This window comes from Microcaecilia unicolor, chromosome 5 (assembly GCF_901765095.1).
Source record: "Microcaecilia unicolor chromosome 5, aMicUni1.1, whole genome shotgun sequence".
Classification (NCBI taxonomy): domain Eukaryota; kingdom Metazoa; phylum Chordata; class Amphibia; order Gymnophiona; family Siphonopidae; genus Microcaecilia; species Microcaecilia unicolor.
The window spans coordinates 57,205,777-57,224,042 of record NC_044035.1 but is presented as its reverse complement, the minus strand read 5'-3'; positions in this window follow the sequence as shown (position 1 = coordinate 57,224,042).

Below are 18,266 nucleotides of genomic sequence, written 5' to 3'. Positions count from 1 at the left end.
CCACGGGTAGAGGGCGCTGACGTCACGCCTGGGGGGGCAGGGCTTGCTCGCGGCTCTTGTACAGAGTCAGGGCTGTGCCCCGCCCACTCCGCTGCTTGCCCGGATGGAGCTGAGCTGCCACGCAAGGAATAGAATTCTATTCAAGAAAGAAGAATCCGAGGGGGAGACGGCGTCCCACCCGGGCAGAGGAAACTTCCAAGTATTTGATGGGAGCCAAGTCCTTGAACGGCGAAAAGTTCTTGCAACGCGAATGCCTGAGTGCGAGGCTCTGTAAGCACAAGCGGTGCAAAGGCATTTCATTGGCACATTGCATGCATTCGTCAGTTGCTTTTGCGGATTGGTACCCAGAGCGGGGAGGGACGGATGATGGCCTTGTCATTCCTACAATACACCTTCACACACATCATTCATCAAAGATCAACAGGGGCACTTTTTTCCGGTGCTGTTCTTGAACTTCCACTGGCGGCGCTAACTCAGCGGTAGGATCGCCACTAATGCTTTATTTGCACCTTCAGTAGAGTAGTGCATAATTCACTGAGGAGGTCTTTTACTAAAACTTAGCTTGAGTTATCTGCAGCCGGGCCCATTTTATTCCTATGGGGCCCGGCTGCAGATAACTCGAGCTAAGCTTTAGTAAAGGACCCCCTTAGCCTATCCCTTCATTGACAAAAATGGGAGAAAAGCTTCAGGCAAATAAACCCTATGTATAAAGATAACGCAGGTAGTTCATGAGTGCAACCCCTTCCCTTTCTCCACCCCTGTCCAAAAACATTAAGCTACTGTATGGCGGAGCAAGCACTGAATATTGGATAATGGCATTTTAAAAATGTGAATTTCTTATTTTACATTTATTAGTTTTGCAAGGTGGCAGAGAGACTCATTTAGGGGCCCTTTTACAAAGGTGCAGGAGGGCTAACTCGCGGGTAGCGCCCACCCAATTGGCTATATCGCCAAGGTAGCGTGTGTGCCCAGCAGTAACCGGTTGGAGCATGCTGCATGATTCCCGCATGGGTAGCACGTGAGCCCTTACCGCTAGGTCAGTGGGTGATGGTAAGGGCTCAGGCCATAAATAGGCATGTGCTAGTTTTAATATTAGTGCAGGCCCATTACCAGGCCCATTAAAAAAATGCTAGCAATTCCCATGTGGCAAATGCAATGCAGTCCATTTGAAAAGAATGGGCTGTGGTGCATTTGTCGGGCTGGGAATCACTAGCATGGTTTAGTAAATCAGGCCCTTAGTCTTCAACCTATGTATTGGTATAGTAAGAGTTAATTTTGCTTTCAGGTTCAACTCTGTGAGATCAACCCCCCCCTTGAAAAAAATTGCTTTGAAGATGTATGGGAGGTACCCAGGTTCCGTTACAGAATACTAATTTGACAATATGGACACCCCAATTTGACACAATTGAAGGTACATAAATGTGGCAGGGACACACATAAGCACCACCATACTGGGAAAAGACCAAGGGTCCATCAAGCCCAGCATTCTGTCTCCGACAGCGGCCAATCAAGGCTTCAAGAACCCGGCAACCCCCCCCCCCCCCACACCCCTCAAAATAATATATATATTTTAAAAATAATGTTCAATGGACTTTTCCCTCAGGAATCTGTCCAAACCCCCCTTAAACTCCATAAGGCCAGCTGCTGTCACTACATTTTCCGGCAACGAGTTCCAGAGTCCAACTACACGCTGAGTAAAGAAAAACTTTCTCCTATTTGTTTTAAATCTACCATATTCTAGCTTCATCTTGTGTCCCCTGGTTCTATTGTTGTTTGAAAGTGTAAACAAACACTTCACATCTGTCCACTCTACTCCGCTCATTATCTTGTAGACTTCTATCATATCATAATGTACCCCACCCATACTCTACCAATATATGCACCCCCTCGCACTTATGCACAATGTATGTTAGGCGTGATGTTAAAGAAAAGTACCTAGGCACTCTGCTGGCACTTTCACAGGTAATATGCACATAAGTGGTAGTGTTGTATACATTTATGTGCACAAGGAGTGCATAAATTCAGGTTTTATAGAATTGCCCTTAAATTATCCCAAGTAGACAGTTTCTTGGAAATATGTTCAACTTTAAGAACAAGGTGGAGGACGTTTTTTAAACTTTGCTCTGCATTTCATCCATGGTGGGCCACAAATTGTGCTAGGCATGCAAATTTTTTTTTTCTTGTAAAGCTGCTCATGCAGCCTACTCAACCTGCACATCTTGATTTTATTTATTTATTTATTACACTTGTACCCTTCCCGCTCATCTCAGGCTCAATGCGGCTTACATAGTAACAAGAGAATACAATCAATAGCAACAGAATCAACAAAGGGGTATGTGATAGGACAAATGAACAAGGAGTAAATGGGATAGAAGAGGCATGAGAAAAAGGATAGGGATAGGTAAGGCGATGGAGTGGTTAAGGAGAAGATGGGAAGAGCAGGGAGGGTAAGAAGGTTGGTAGGAGATGTTTCTGAGTCATTGTAGATAGTGGTTATTTGAACCGGTAGATAGATGATTTGCTTATGTTTGTTTATGATAGGTCAAGTCACTTGGGTAAACCTGTTTGAATAGATGGGTTTTCAATTGTTTCCTAAAGGGAAGATATTCATTAATTGACCGAATGTATCTAGGTAGAGCATTCCAGAGTTGGGATCCCAGGAAGGAGAAGTTAGATGCATGGTAGGTTTTGTACTTTAGTCTTTTGCAGTTGGGAAGGTGAAGGTTAGGGTACGATCGTGAAGATGTTGACATGTTTCTGTTTGGAAGGTTTATTAGATTGACCATGTAATTGACTAATCTTGTGGATTAGTGTTTTAATGTTAAAAGCAAGGGTGCATCAATAAGAGATGCTGTTAGATTGCAAATTTTGGCCTATTAAAAATTGATTTTTTTCCCCTGCACTACCATTAGCACTGAGTTGTATTTATTTATATATGCTTACAAATCACATCTCTGTAAACTACTCCATGCAATGTGCAAAACACTAGAAAGAGACCATCACAATAATAATAATATGCATAACAATAAAATAATCCCTCTCTCTCCCCCACCCAGGAACTCCAACTACCTACCCCAAATATCCCAAACCTCTAATTTCACTCAACCCTTCCACAAAAGGTCTCTGCTGTAGCACTCAGCCCTCCCCCCACAACTATTTCAGTCTTGACCAAAAGCAAAATGGAGAACGTAAACCTTCTGCTGCCTCCTAAACCCCTACAAACCAGCCTTCTCCCACAGATACAGAAGATGCACATTCCACATTTGTGAGGCCCATATCGAAAAAGTATGATTGCGATGAAATATTTTCTTGATGGCTCTCATCTCTGATACTACTAATAAATGTTCCCCTGCAACAGAAACACCGGTGGGTACATAATCTGAGATTCTCTCTTGAATATACCTTGGTGACAACCCCAGCCGCACCCTTCAAACCAGCAAAAGAACTTTGAACTCACCTATGGTATTAAACTGGTAACCAGTACAGCCACATCAGCACTGGTGAGACATGATCATATTTTCTTAGCCCAGAAATTAATGTAGCTGCCATATTTTGGATGAGTTGGAGACAAGATACCTCTTACTGTTCTTCTCTTTGTGGAAGCTTAAACCCATCAAACAGCTTCTGCCTAAGGATATTTTTCGAACACTGATTCACTCTTTGGTCTTAAGTCACATCGATTACTGCAGTGGCATTTTTGCTGGTTGTACACACTATATTCTGAAGAAGCTCCAGATGGTTCAAAACACCGCAGCCAGACTATTTTTTGGTAAGTCTCGCTTTGACAGTGTGCAGCCTCTTCGTGTGAAACGTCACTGGCTCCCCATTAAGGACTGTATTGATTTCATGATCTGTGCCTTAACTCACAAGGAGGTGTATTTTCAAAGCATTTAGACTTACAAAGTTTCATGGTAACCTACGGAAATTTGTAAGTCTAAGTGCTTTGAAAATGAGCCCCAAGATCATTTACGGAGAGGCACCTGTGTACATGTGTGATTTGATCGATTTGCCATTGAGAAATTCCTTGGTGACATCTCGAACTTATTTAAATCTGCACTATCCTTCATGCAGGCATCTAAAATATAAGACAATCTACACCTCTTCCTTCTCATTCATCAGCCTACAAACCTGGAATGCTTTACCAAGATTCTTGAAAGAGACATCAGATCATCAAACTTTTAAAAAACTGCTAAAAACTTATTTGTTTAACAAAGCCTACCCCGAAGTCAACAATGCTGTTTAACTCCCTTATTCTTTTCCTGCTTTGTTAGTTTATCTGCTCCTTTCCTTCTGTTAGCTTCTCTTGTCAATTTTTGCTATCGTATAATGTAATTTTATTGTAACTTTGTTAGCCACATTGAGCCCGCATAAACTGGGAAAATGTGGGATACACAAATTACTATTGCAAACTCGGTAGTAGGGCATTGCAGTAATCTAGATAGGGAAGGATAAGTGCCCTAGTGACCAAAGGTATAGGGATGGGCTGTCAGGAAATAGTGTACACTTTAAGAAAAGTGCGCACTATTAGGGACATTCATTTCAAAACAAAAAACAACAAAAATTTAGCATTTGATAGTCCAAGTACTCTTAACTTTGAGAGTTATGCTCATAAATTGGCCTCTTTGAAAATTCACTAGGGATGAGTGCTTACATTTTTACTCAAAATTTCACTAAACTCTTACGTTTAGGAGCATAAAAAGTAGGCGGTAACTGGGGCGGATTTAGGGTGGGGAAAATAAATTAGGAGCTTAGCACTGATTTTCAGCACTAGGCTCATAAACCTGGCTCATAAATCTAGGCAAACAAATGGTAGGTTTAAATTTAAGCAGCAAAACAAAAAAGTGAGGTAGACTGAAGGAGGATAACAAAATTTAAAAGACTTTTATATTTTGATATCCTCCTTGAGTCTACCTCACTTTTGTTGTTTTGCTGCTCACGTTTGTGTGAAGGACCCTTCCTCCTTTCCTTTTCCTGTTTTAAATTTAAGAGCATAGCTTTTAAGCTCCTACATTAAAATGAAATTTTTAACTGAAAATAGGGCACGAATTTATGAGCCTAACAGGAACCTAAGTGTAGGAGCTCAGCATTTTTTGAATATTGTGCCCTTTGCCCATCCCTAATGATCTTTCAGATTCAATTGTGGAGTCAACTCAGATGCCTGAGTTCCAATAGATTGTACTAAACTATAATCCAGCCTGTGGTCATCCTTTAACTAGGCCAGGTTCAGTGGGTTCTGGCCAGTACTCAAACACAACAGTTCCATCTTTGATAAAAAAGAAATGTACCTTCAGTCTCAACTGGATAAACCAGCTCTAACAAATTTGACTTCATGCCAATGGTTCACCCTGATCCTTTTTTCCATACAGGGATGACAATAGGTCCTGAATATCATCAGTGTAAGTGTGAAAACAAACTCCCATCTTCTCTCATAACTAAGAACAACATTTCCAAGCATAGATTTTGGGACAGAATTAACTTATGTGGAGCCCCACACGCCTGCTGCAATGCATGGAACAATTTTCTCTCAATCTGATGTGCAATTCTCTAAATACATAAGACCAGGACCACTGAGAGACTGAGCTGGGCCCGGGGCAAGGCTGCCCCCAGGCCACCATCATCCCCCCCCCCAGGGCCCCTGTCGCTGCCCCCCCAATCGCTACCACTGTCGCCTCCCTCTCCTGCTCTCAGGCTGCCGGCGCCACAGTCCCCAGTCTCCACCCGCCCACCCCCAGCCCCATCGACAGTCCCCCTCCGTCTGCCACTGGGCCCCCTGCATTCAAATTGGCAATGTCTCACCTCCGTGTGAAAGCGGCAGATCGCCTCCCTTTGGGCCCTCCCTCACTGTGCCCCGCCTTCACTGAAACAGGAAGTTACATCAGACGAGGGCGGGACACAGTGAAGGAGGGCCCGAAGGGAGGCGATCTGCTGCTTTCACACGGAGGTGAAGCGCTGCCGATTTGCAGGGGGCCCAGTGGCGCACAGAGGGGGGCTGTCGACAGAGCCAAGGGCAGGCAGGTGAGACCGGGGACTGCTGCGCTGGCGGCCTGATAGCAGGAGAAGGAGAGAGACCCCGGCGCAGGGCCCCCCTTGGAGGCCCAGGGAATTTTGTCCCCCCTGCCCCCCCTCTCGGCAGCCTTGCATAAGACCTAAACCATTCAAGGATTGTCCCTCCTATCTTACCCTCTCTAACCCAGTTAACAAAAGCTCATGATTGCCTGTATCAGAGGTAGCAAATACTAGGGATGGGCAGCCAATACATTTATGTATTATTTTTCCAGGTTTATTTATTTATTTAAAAATGTACATTCTGCCTACAACTAAGCAGATTACAATATCACATACATAATCAGGGTAAGAACAAAATTCAAATCAAAACATACAATTAAAAATATAACATTTTTTTGTTTGACAATGAATGTCATTATAATTGTGCACTCTTCTTAAAGAATGCACACTATGTGAAAAGGGTGTGCACCCTTTCTCAATAGAGTGCACATGTGCAAACCATTATGCATATATGAGACATTGCCTATGCACACGAAGCTGCATGTTATCAGAAAGAGTACGCTATCTTTGCACATAGAGCTGGATTCAGGAAATAGTGGCCAAAGGCAGGTGCCAGAAACATAGGAGCTAACTTTTCAAAATGATTGGGGGTGCTGAAATTTTTTTTTTACAGGTGGTGCAGTCCTCCTTCCCCCTCCCCCCTCCCTCTCCTCCAAGTTCCAGCCCCCCTCCCTCTCCTCCGAGTTCCAGGCCCCCCTCTCCTCTGAATTCCAGGCCCCTTCTCTCTCCTCCGAGTTCCAGGCCCCCCTCTCCTCTGAGTTCTAGGCCCCCTCCCTCCGAGTTCCAGGCCCTGCCACCTCTCTTCCGAGTTCCAGGCCCCGCCCCTCCTCTGAGTTCCAGGCCCCCTCCCTCTCCTCCGAGTTCCAGGCCCCCCTCTCCTCTGAGTTCCAGACCCAACCCCAGCCCGACCTCTTCTCCCACAACAGTCCTCCGCCCTCACCTTTCTGCTTGCTGCCCAGAATTTAAAACTCATTTTACCTCGGGGTCCTGGCGGCAGCAGTGAAAGGCGAGCAGGCTCGACGCTTCAGCCTTCCCTTCTCTCTCAGCTCTGGTCCCGCCTTCATTTCCTGTTTCCACAAGGCTGGGTAGGTCAGGCTGGCTGGGAACTTCTGGTGTATCAAATATTGGGGGTGCTCGAGCACCCACAGCACCCACGGAGTCGGCGCCTATGGCCGGAAAGATCCACGCTAAACTCATTCTATAAAAGAGATCTGCGCCAGGTGCTCTTTATAGAATAGCACTATAGCACAGTGCCTAAATTTTGGGAAAACCCTTGACCTGCTCATGCCCCTCCCATGGCCACGCCCACTTTTGAGTTGCACCTAGACAATTGAGGCACACTGTGTTATAGAATAGTGCTTAGGCTGATCTGCATGCAAATCCTAATTCGTGCTAATTAACCTGAATAATTGATTGTTAATGGCTTGTTAACTAATTAGTTTGCACAAGGATCTGACATCCACGCCCAGATTTGGGCTCCCAAATGTGGTTGCCGTTTTTCCAGAATCCAAGGGCTGGTGTGCACTCTTTAAGAAGAGAGTGTACTGTTATCGGTGGACAACTTCATCATAAATGCCAACCCATCCCTAGCAGATACATTCATTAGGAGCAGAACACCTTCATCGTATTTATCCAATATACTATGTGGCTCATTTTCAAAAGAGAAAAACATCTACAACGTGGCATAAAGCAAATGTTTTCTCACAAAAACATCCAAATCAGTATTTTCAAAAACTATTTTCAGACATTTTTCTATGCTGTTCTTCTGCAGTGCATCCAAATCTCAAGGGAGCATGTTGGGGGAGGGGGGTGTTAAGGGCAGGATGTAGGTGCTTCTTAAGACCTGGACATTTTTCAGCCATTATGGAACAAAACAAAACTGTCCAGGACTAAAGCTAAGACATTTTGAGCTAGACCTGTTTTTATAACGAATAAGGCACAAAAAGGTGCCCTAAATGACCACTGGAGGGAATCAGGGGTGACCCCTCAATACTCCCCAGTGGTCACTGACCCCCTCCACCCCCTCAAAAAATGTGAACAAAAATATGACTTTCCAGCCTCTATGACTGCCTCAGGTATTAAAGTCAGGTCTATTAGAGCAGCATGCAGGTCCCTGGAGTAGTGTAGTGGTCAGTGCAGTATGGCGTGGGGGACTCAGGTCCCTATCTCCCTCTACCTGTCATACTTCTGATGGAAACTGTGACCCCCTCCCAAAGTCACCAAAACCTTACTCTACCCACATATAGGTGCCCCTTCACCCATAAGGGCTATTGTAGTGGTCTACAGTGAGGTGGGGTAGTGGGATGTCTGGGGGACCAGTCTACTAAAAATGCTGGCTCCGCCTACATTCCAATGGCATGAATCTTGCCGTTCGTTTTTTTTTTTCAAAAATCGACCAAAAAACAAAAGTCCAAAGCACCAAACCTTGTTCGAAATAGTATTTTCCAGAAAGACAGATGTTTTTCTTTTTCAAAAATAAACTTATTTCCTATTCCGATTTTGGACATTTTGTGCAAAACATCCAAAATCAGACTTAGACATCATTTCGAAAATGCCCCTCCATGTATACCATCAAACAGAGCCATCAGTAAGGATTCCATACTATGAAATCTACAAAATCTGATTATCATCCAACACTTGATGGTCTTCCATAGAGTCTACCAATCAACATGCTGCCACGTTTCTATAACTTTTCCCAGAAAGGGCACATTTGATGTGGGCCTATAATTCTCCACCCTACTAGGATCCAGCTGAGCCTCCTTCAACATTGGACACTTAATGTTTTCTTCATTAGCATGGGCACTATGCTGTTATTCCAGCATTAACACTTTAACATGTAAATGAGTTCTAGCTTGTTCAAATTTACACAATTAGTTTTCAGACTTTGAATCTCATCTTACTGAACTTGTCACATTGGGACAGTTTTGCTGACATCCTTAACTGCTTGTCCTCCTTGATGAAACAATGGATTTTTTCCAGCTGTCTCCTTCCTGAATGTTGAATTTAATGCCGGCGTTATTTGCAGCTCATTTCAATATTGTACTAGAATATGCATTGATTGATTGGTTTAGCATGTCCTTTGCCCTGGAACAAGCAGAGCCAGTGCAGGGATACTTGGCATTCTAGACAAGTGAGCTTTGTGCCCACCCCCACTGAATCTGAATGCTCCAGCTTACTTGCCAGTATTCCTTAACGCCAGCACTGCAAATACGTTACATAAGTACATAAGCACTGCCACGCAGGGAAAAGACCAAAGGTCCATCAAGCCCAGCACTCCGTCTCCGACAGCGGCCAATCCAGGCCCCAAGAACCTGGCAAAACCCCAAAATGTAATAACGATCAATGGACTTTGTTTACAAATGTATAGTTGCGGTGCCAACGCTTCTCCATGCAAATTTCACGCATCAGGACCTCACTTGAACATGCTAATGTTGCCAGCTTTTAGGAAGAGGAGAAAAGGTGATGGGGAGACATAACATGGGGTTCCTGTCATCCTACTTGGTTGATTCATTTCTCCAGCTGATAGGGCATAATGATCCCCACCAGCCAAGCCATTCTACTCAGCTACTTTGCTGTCTGCCCCCCCCCCCCCCCCCCCGCCCAGATTTTGGCTGATAGGTTCTTTCCTCAGAAGGCTTATGTGCTACAGAGTCTATGTACTAAGCTGTGTTGTGGTAATAATGTGCACTATTGTCCAATTAACATTCATTCATTGGCAATAGCATGTGTCACCATTACCACAACTTAATGCAAAAATATTGCAGCCAAATATACGTTAAATAATAGTAAGCTGCATCATTTGCACTGCATGCAAAACAGAATTATTTACACATCTTGCAGTGAACTTCACAGGTTGCATTATTCATGCCATGAAACTACTGCTCCAATAGAAAGATCCTGGTACGCCACTCAGTGGCGTAGCCACGGGTGGGCCTGAGTGGGCCGGTGCCCATCCACTTAGGGCTCAGGCCCACTCAACAGTAGCACACGTTTAGCTCTGCTAGCTGAAAACTTCCCCCTGATGGTAACAAAAACGCTGCTATCCACGATGCTGGCACCTGTGTATGCTCAGTTTTTAGCGCATGCCTGCTGCAGACTGACAAGGTGGAAAGAATCATTTCCCCACCAACTGAGATATTTTTTTGGTGTGTGTGGGGGGGGGGGGGGGGGGGGAGGGGAGAACACTTGGTGCCCACTCACTTCTTGCCTAGGCCCACCCAAAATCTGCTGTCTGGCTACGCCCCTGGTGCCACTTTTTAAAAAATGGAGCAACTGGAGATCACTCACCTCCCACCAGACACCAGGAATGTCCCAGTAGGTGATAGGGGTTTTGGAGAGGGTTGTGGTTTTTTGCAAGCGTTCAGAGAAGGGGAGAGTATACTGGGGTCCTTTTTCTTTAGAGCAGGGGATGGAGCTGGTATAGGATGAGGAGGGAGGACAGATTTTCTATTTGTGGGGGTGGAGATATAGGAATGAGAGAGGTAAGAGAAGGGTGGGGAAAGGAAAAGGCTATTTTTTTCCCCATAGTGAGCAAACCAAGTTGGGGCTCATGACTGAATATTGCTGCAGCCAGGAATGTGCAAAGATCCCAGCCAAAGCAATACAAAATGTTATCACAGGATTCACTAAACTGCTGGTTCCTACAGCTGCTACTTCATTGCAGCTTAAAGGTAATCAATAGAAATAAAACAAAATAAAACATGGAAAAGAAAATAAGATGATACCTTTTTTATTGGACATAACTTAATACATTTCTTGATTAGCTTTCAAAGGTTGCCCTTCTTCGTCAGATTAGAAATAAGCAAATGTTGGTAGATGACAGCTTAACAAATGGGTCTCTGTTTGTACCTGAGATACCACAGGACAACTTGATCTGCCTAAAGTCATAAGGAGCATTGATGGGACAAGTGGGATTTGAACCCTGTCTCATACAGATCTTATGCTATTGCTCTAACTTGAAAGAAATCATATTTTCTGTTATTATCAATTGGACAGCCAGTCAGTGTAATATACAAAGGAATGTGGGGGAGGGTAATAGCAAGTATTCACACTGAGGGCCATTGCAGGCATACAGGAGGGGGTCTGTACAGAAATGAAATGAGATGGTCACATAGAAGTTATTTAAATAACGGGGATGTGTCTAATGTAAAATATCTGACACATAGTACAGGTACAAACTGGTTTTGGGCAGAATTTATTTTCCTCAAAAGTTTGTGAAGATGTGAGAGGTCAAGTATTGACCTCCTTAAACTACCCCTTGACCAACTCTTGCAAACTACGTATATCTGACCTGTATCCAGTGGTGATCCTAGGTCGGCTGCCACCTGGGGCGGATCGCCGCTGTGCACCCCCCGAGCAGTGTCAGTCCCCCCAGGGTGCAGCACGACACCCCCCCCCCCCGGCGCAATGACACCCCCCTCCCCGGCGCATCAAGCCCCCCCCCCCCCGGGTGCATTCTTGGCTGCTGGAGGGTGCAGAGAGCAGTCGCGTGCTGGTCGGCTCCACTGGCCCCTTGCTCCCTCTGCCCCGGAATAGTAAGTAACCTGTTCCGGGGCAGAGGGAGCAGGGAACCAGCGGAGCCGACAGGTACGTGGCTGCTCTCTGCACCCTTCAGCAGCGTGCACCCGGGGCGGACCGTCCCCACCGCTCCGCCCTTGCTACTCCACTGCCTGTGTCATTTTATGCACGTTCTGCTAAAATAGGTAGTGCTAGAGGGCATCACTCATTAATGATAGACAGCAAGATTAGCAAGTGTTATGTTACTAATTCAGCCATGTATGCATTATCCTGGGTTGTACTTATGGGACAAACAGGAGAACCCCCTCCCCATGCAAATACCTTGTCAAAGAGAAAACAGAGAGAGGAAGGGGTGGACGCCCGCTTTCCAAAAAAAGAGAGCAATACTTTCAAAGTTTGAAGAAAAGGTTTATCTCTCGTCATCAATCCAATGTGGTTAAAAACCAGACAACATGCACCGATAGGCTTGCCAGAAAGATTCAACATAAATCCATGTTGCAGCAATCACGCCTGCGTCAGGAGTCATAACATCTGGAAGATCTTGGGGAAACACAAGTGCCTCTTAAAGTGCCTCTAGCACTGTACAAGATTCTAGTGTATCTCCCACTGTAGCTTGCAGTTACAGTCAAAGCAAAGCCTCTTGGTGCATGTTGTATGGTTTTTAACAAAGTAACATAGTACATGACGGCAGATAAAGACCTATACGGTCCAACCAGTCTGCCCAACAAGATAAACTCATTTTGCATGGTATATGATACTTTATATGCATACTCGAGTTTGATTTGTTCTTGCCATGCTCAGGGCACAGACCATAGAAGTCTGCCCAGCACTGTTCCTGTACTAAAAGTTCTGAAGATTCTGGAATCCTAAAGGGTTACAAGATTCTGGAATCCCAATTAGTAGCAACATTCCATGTAGAACCCCAAAGAGTAACATAGTAAATGACAGCAGACAAAGACCTGCACGGTCTATCCAGTCCGCCCAACAAGACAAACTCATTCCACATGATATGTAACGTGAGTAACCATATTGGATTGATGACAAGAGAATAAACCATTTCTTCAGACTTTGGAAGTATTGCCCTCTTTTGTTGGAAAGACCGGGTGTCCACCTCCACCACCACTCTCTGATTTTACTTATGGAAATCACAGTACTCTAACACTATTTAAGAGCTAAACCAAAGCTTGTAGTTCAGACAGAGAAACTAATTGGTGAATCCCTGTCTCTCAGCGCTGATACAATAAATACTTTCTTATAATGCTATGAGAACTGGTCATTTAATTCTTTACCAGTGTTGGTGGATGGGAATCTGGAGACTTTGAATTGGTCTGTTTCAAGTTGCTCAGGGATACCGGTTACCGCTCGGTGCCAGGTAAGACGTTTGTTCTTACTGTATGTGGTGCTGTGTGTGGCTGGGTTTTCTCTCTGGTCCCTTCACAGGCTCTTGATCTCTGACGTTTTTTTCCCCTCCTGCTAGTACAAAGCCAATATAGTATTTTAGAAACTTTGAAGATGGTTTATCTAACTGAATAATTTGGCCAAATACTTCTGCTTGCACTTTTGTTACTTCCATCTGGGGATTTTTCTGTTGTAATCTCAGTGTTGCACTCTCAGGGTTGATTTTGGGGATATCCTTCTTTCCAGTTTGAAGGATCCTCGAGCCCCCTCTGTTTGATGCCCCTCTTTCCTGGTTGAGGGGCTCCTGAGTTTGTCCCATCAAACCACAAGCTTTGTTCTCCATGCCAAAGCAGCTGATGCCATATTAATGTTCACTATTATAAAATTATATGTTTATCAATAAAGTCTTTTGATTTAAAATTTCTTTTCTTACAAGTTTTTTTATTTTTAACTGCTGCAGAATTTGCCATTCCCTTTGAAATTGTGGCAAATCATGGGCTTTGCAAGTGCTGGTCACTGTGTCCACTACTGGTAATGCAGCTTACCGTATCAGCCCTGAAATATGTACCTGAGGCAGTGGAAGGTGAAGTGACTTGCACAAGGCCAAAAGCAGCACCAGCAGGATTTGATCCGTGGCGTTCGTAGTTCTCAGCTTGCTACTCTCACAATCATAGGCGCCGACTCCGTGGGTGCTTGAGCACCCCCAATATTTTACCCACCGGAAGTTCCTTTCGTCCCTCCTCCCTCCCTCCCTTCGAGTTCCAGGCCCCCTCCCTCCGAATTTTAAAAGTCATCATCTTACCTCGTCGGGGTTACGGTGGCAGCAGTGGTGAAAAGCGTGCAGGCTCGGCGCTCAGTTCAGTCTTCCCTTCTCTCTCTCTCCCTTGAGGGTGAGCTGAAAGAGAGAGAAAGAAAGAATGAACTGAGCGCCGAGCCTGCACACTTTCCACCGTTGCTGCTGCCGTAACCCCGACGAGGTAAGATGACTTTTAAAATTTGGAGGGAGGGGGCCTGGAACTCGAAGGGAGGAAGGGAGGGAGGGAGGGGGCCTTGGAACTCGGGAGGGAGGGAGGAGGGGGGCCTTGGAACTTGGAGGGACCCTGGAACTTGGAGGTAGGGGGGATGACCCTGGAACTCGGAGGGGGGACCCTGGAACTCAGAGGGAGGGAGACGGACCCTGGAACTCGGAGGGACTGGAACTGGGAGGGAGGGACTGGAACTCGGAGGGAGGAGGGGCCTGGAACTCAGAGGGAGGGGAGGGGGACAAGGGAGGGGGAGGAGGACAGAGGGAGGGGGATGGGGGAAGGGGGAAGGGGAGGGGAGGGGGAATGCACCACCTGTAAAAAAAAAATTCAGCACCCCCAATCATTTTGAAAATTTGGCTCCTATGCTCACAATTAGGCTACTCCTTCCCTCTTTGAAATCCCCTCTCTGTCTTTCATCCCTCTCATTTGCCTCCCTCCTCACCCCTCCCCCCCCCATGCCCACTGTATAATCCCATTCCTGGCCTTCTTCTCCTCAAGGTGTTGCATCCTGCACTCCAGCCCCACACTTTGTAGTAACTCTGGTGACAGCATTTCCTGTTGAATGAAATCCCTGCAGTGGTTGGGGAGAAAAAGAAAGAGGTGACAGCTAGGATGTGCCCTGGAAGCAGTTGGTGGTGATGGTGGTGGGGAGTTAAAAGAGGTAAAGGAGGTTGGTAGTGTGGGCAACAGAGTGGAAGCAGCAGAGAAAGAAAGAAAGCTGTGAGAAGAGTGTGCAACATTCTGGTGACAGAAAAGTAAGGATAAAGGAGAAGTGTAGAGGAGCAAAAGGGAAAAGATTTTGGATTTGGCTGACACCTTTTTCAGTTGTGGTTCAAAGCAAGTTGTCTTGTCTTCAGGTACGCTAGGTACTTTCCTTTCTCTAGTGGGCTTACAACCTAAAGGGCCCTTTTACTAAGCTGTTTCAGATGCTAATGCGCACCTAATACAGCTTAAAAAGAAAGTACCATGGGATGCACCGAGGCATCCTGCGGTAAGTCTGAAATATGTGCTGGCTAAACACCTGCTAATTATTTATTTATTTATTGAGGAGCAGTGCCATAGCAAGGGCGGCTGACACCTGGGGCGGGGCGCCGCTGCGCACCCCCCCCCCCCCGGGTGCAGAACGGTGCACTCCCCCGGAGTGCATTCTTACCACTGACGTATGAAAGGGGATGGGTGGGAGGGCCGCTCCGCCCCGAGTGCACGTCGCTGGGAGCTGCATCGGCTCTGTTGGTTCCCTGCTCTCTCTGCCCCGGAACAGTAAGTAACCTGTTCCGGGGCAGAGAGAGCAGGGAACCAGCGGAGCTGACACCCCCCCAGCAGCGTGCACCCGGGGCGGACCACCCCCCCCGCCCCCCTTCCTACGCCACTGTTGAGGAGGCATGTCAGGGGTGGAGAGTGAGTGTTCCTGTGCAAATCAGTTAGCACAATTACATTACCGCATGCTAACTGCTTAGCACTGTTCCCTCTAAACTGAGCAGGAGTCCTTCAACTGTATTACTGTCAGTTGGGGATGCAGGGCCCGGGGCAAGGCCACCCCCAGGGCCCCGCCTCCGCCGCTGACACCCCCCCCCCGAGGTCGTCACCACCCCCCTTCCGTCCACCACCAGGCCGGGCCCCCCTGAATTCAAATCATAGCGCCTCACCTCGACCTCGCTCCGTGTGAAAGAAGCGCAGCAGCGGCAGTCTGCAGATCGTCTCCCTTCCGGCCTTTCCTCCCTGTGTCCCACCGTCACGCAAGTTATGTCAGACGAGGGTGGGACACAGGGAGGGAAGGCCCAAAGGGAGGTGATCTGCTGTTGCTGCGCTTCTTTCACACGGAGCAAGGTCGAGGTGAGGCACTATGATTTGAATTCAGGGGGGCCCGGCCTGGTGGTGGACGGAGGGGGGCAGGTGGAGGGGACTGCGACGTCGGGGCCCCCTTGGAGGCCTGGGCCCGGGGAATTTTGTCTTCCCTGGCCCCCCCTCTCGGCGGCCCTGGGGGGATGGTGCTTCAATATTGTATTTTCAATCACTAGGGACAGGCAGGTTCCCTGGACTCCTACAGAGCTTGCCTGTCCCTCACTGTTGAAAATGTGATAGTGAAACAGCACCCCCCACTGGCAGGACTGTAGGAGGAGCTTAGAGGGAACAGTGCTGCTTACTGCAGGGATAACACGTGAGCCCTTATCACCTCCAAAATGGGCAGCGGTAAGTGCTCAGGCAGTAATTTTTAAAGTGGCTGTGTGCTAATGGCAACAAATCCAAGCAACCATCAAGAGCAGTTTCTATCACTTGCAACAACTACGCTGCCTGTCCGCTTACATTGAGAAGGCAAGCCTTGTCTCAGTTGTGCATGCCATGATAACATCAAGACTGGACTATTGTAATGCACTTTACTCTGGTCTGACTACAAAGGGTTTGCACCAGCTCCAATTGATTCAGAATGCTGCAGCGAGACTAATAGAATGTACGTGACATGACCACATCACACCATTTTTGCATAAACTTCACTGATTACTACTAGTACAATACAGAGCCAAACTTAAATCTCTATGTTTGACCTTTGAGGCCCTTAAAGGAAATGACCCAGAGTACCCGAAGAACAGGATTTCCCTCTACACACTCTCAAGGTCACTAAGGTCCTCCCAAGGAATATCCCTATCCACATTTTCTCCAAAGGACATCATACAATGTGATACCCGCAAGCGAGCTTTCTCCGGAGTAGCCCCCAACACTCTGGAATGCACTCCCTGAAAGGCTCTGCTTAACACAAGACTATCTCTAGTTTAGGTAGCAGGTGATAGCTTGGCTCTTCAACCAAGCCTTTAACGGAAGAAGTAAATGACACCGACTACACATACTATAACGGGACATGTTTATCCACTCCTACCCTAGCTAAGATAATGTTCAAGCACCCTTCTGAACTCATTTGCAACATTCTTTAAACTAGTCCCTTATTTTCGTACTCCTGTTACTCTATTTTATCTGTCTATATGTTCTATCTTTGCTTACGCCCTATGCTGTCTATTTAAATGTTTTATTGTGTATTGCTGTTTGAATATCTTTACTGCTGTAATAATCTATTGCTTATGTTTGACTTAAACTTGCTGTACACCAACTTGAGTGAATTACTTTAGAAAGGCAATAAATAAATAAATAAATATTAGCGCGTGGCCATTAATAGAAAAAAAGAAAACTGGTCATTTTACATCTGTGGTAAAAATGACCTTAGCACATGGGAAAGACCTGCATAAGGGTATGCTATTTAGAGGCTGACCAAATTTCAGTTTCGGCACCAAAACCAACCCAAAATCCTGATTCATGTTTCATCCAAAAATGCTCATGCAATTCTGGCTGAAACTGAAACTCTCCTGCCACCTCCCCCCTCCCCTATCACTCTCTATTACCGCCACTCCCTGAAAGACAGCAGGTTCTCGTGGAGTGGCAGGCCATTAAACACCAACAGCTCTGCCCACCCACCACTCAAAAGGTCCTCCCCAGGTCTACTTTTAAACGACCTGGTTGTCTAGTGGTGACTTCTGGGCAAGAGCGATCCCTAGCCACTCTTGCCCCTGCGGCTTCCTCAGCCAAAATGACCGCCAAGACTTCCCGCAGCAGCCTCGTGAGACTGCCACAGGAGGTCCTAGTGGCCATTTTGGCTGAGGAACCAAACAGAACATTTCTGCCATGGATTCAGTTTCTAGCGGAACCAAAACCACCAGTTTCGGTCGACCTGTAGCACTATGGCCAGTCTTTACTGCATCTTTGTGAGTAAAAGAGTCCTTAAGTTCGTACCCGAGGCAATGGAGGAATAAGTGACATGCCCATGATCACAAAGAGCCACGATAGGGTTTGAACAAGGCTTCTGTGGTTCTTAGCCCATTGCTTCAATAGTCCAATCATGTGATGGGGTCAGTCTGCCAAAGAATTATTGCCTTATTTGGCAGACTGACTTCATACAGCGCATTCCAGGATGCACCGTGTGGGGTGAGACAGTGCCAGTTTTCAAGAAGGTGGCACGGAGACAGGAGTGAGTAGGTATTGGTCTTGATTCCCATCTTAAAGGTGCATGGGGAGTGTAGGGATTCAGGAAGGGCCCACATGAGGGGGCCAGGGTGCGGGAGTCTAGAAGAAGCTGTGGGAGGAGGTAGTCAGGGTGGACATCATAGTCCACCAGACCACCAGGAATTTTGTTGTGGGCATCAAGGGGGCCTGTGGGAGCAGGGAGTCAGGCTCAGGATCCACCAGACTGCTAGAGATTTTATTTTGGGTGTTGGG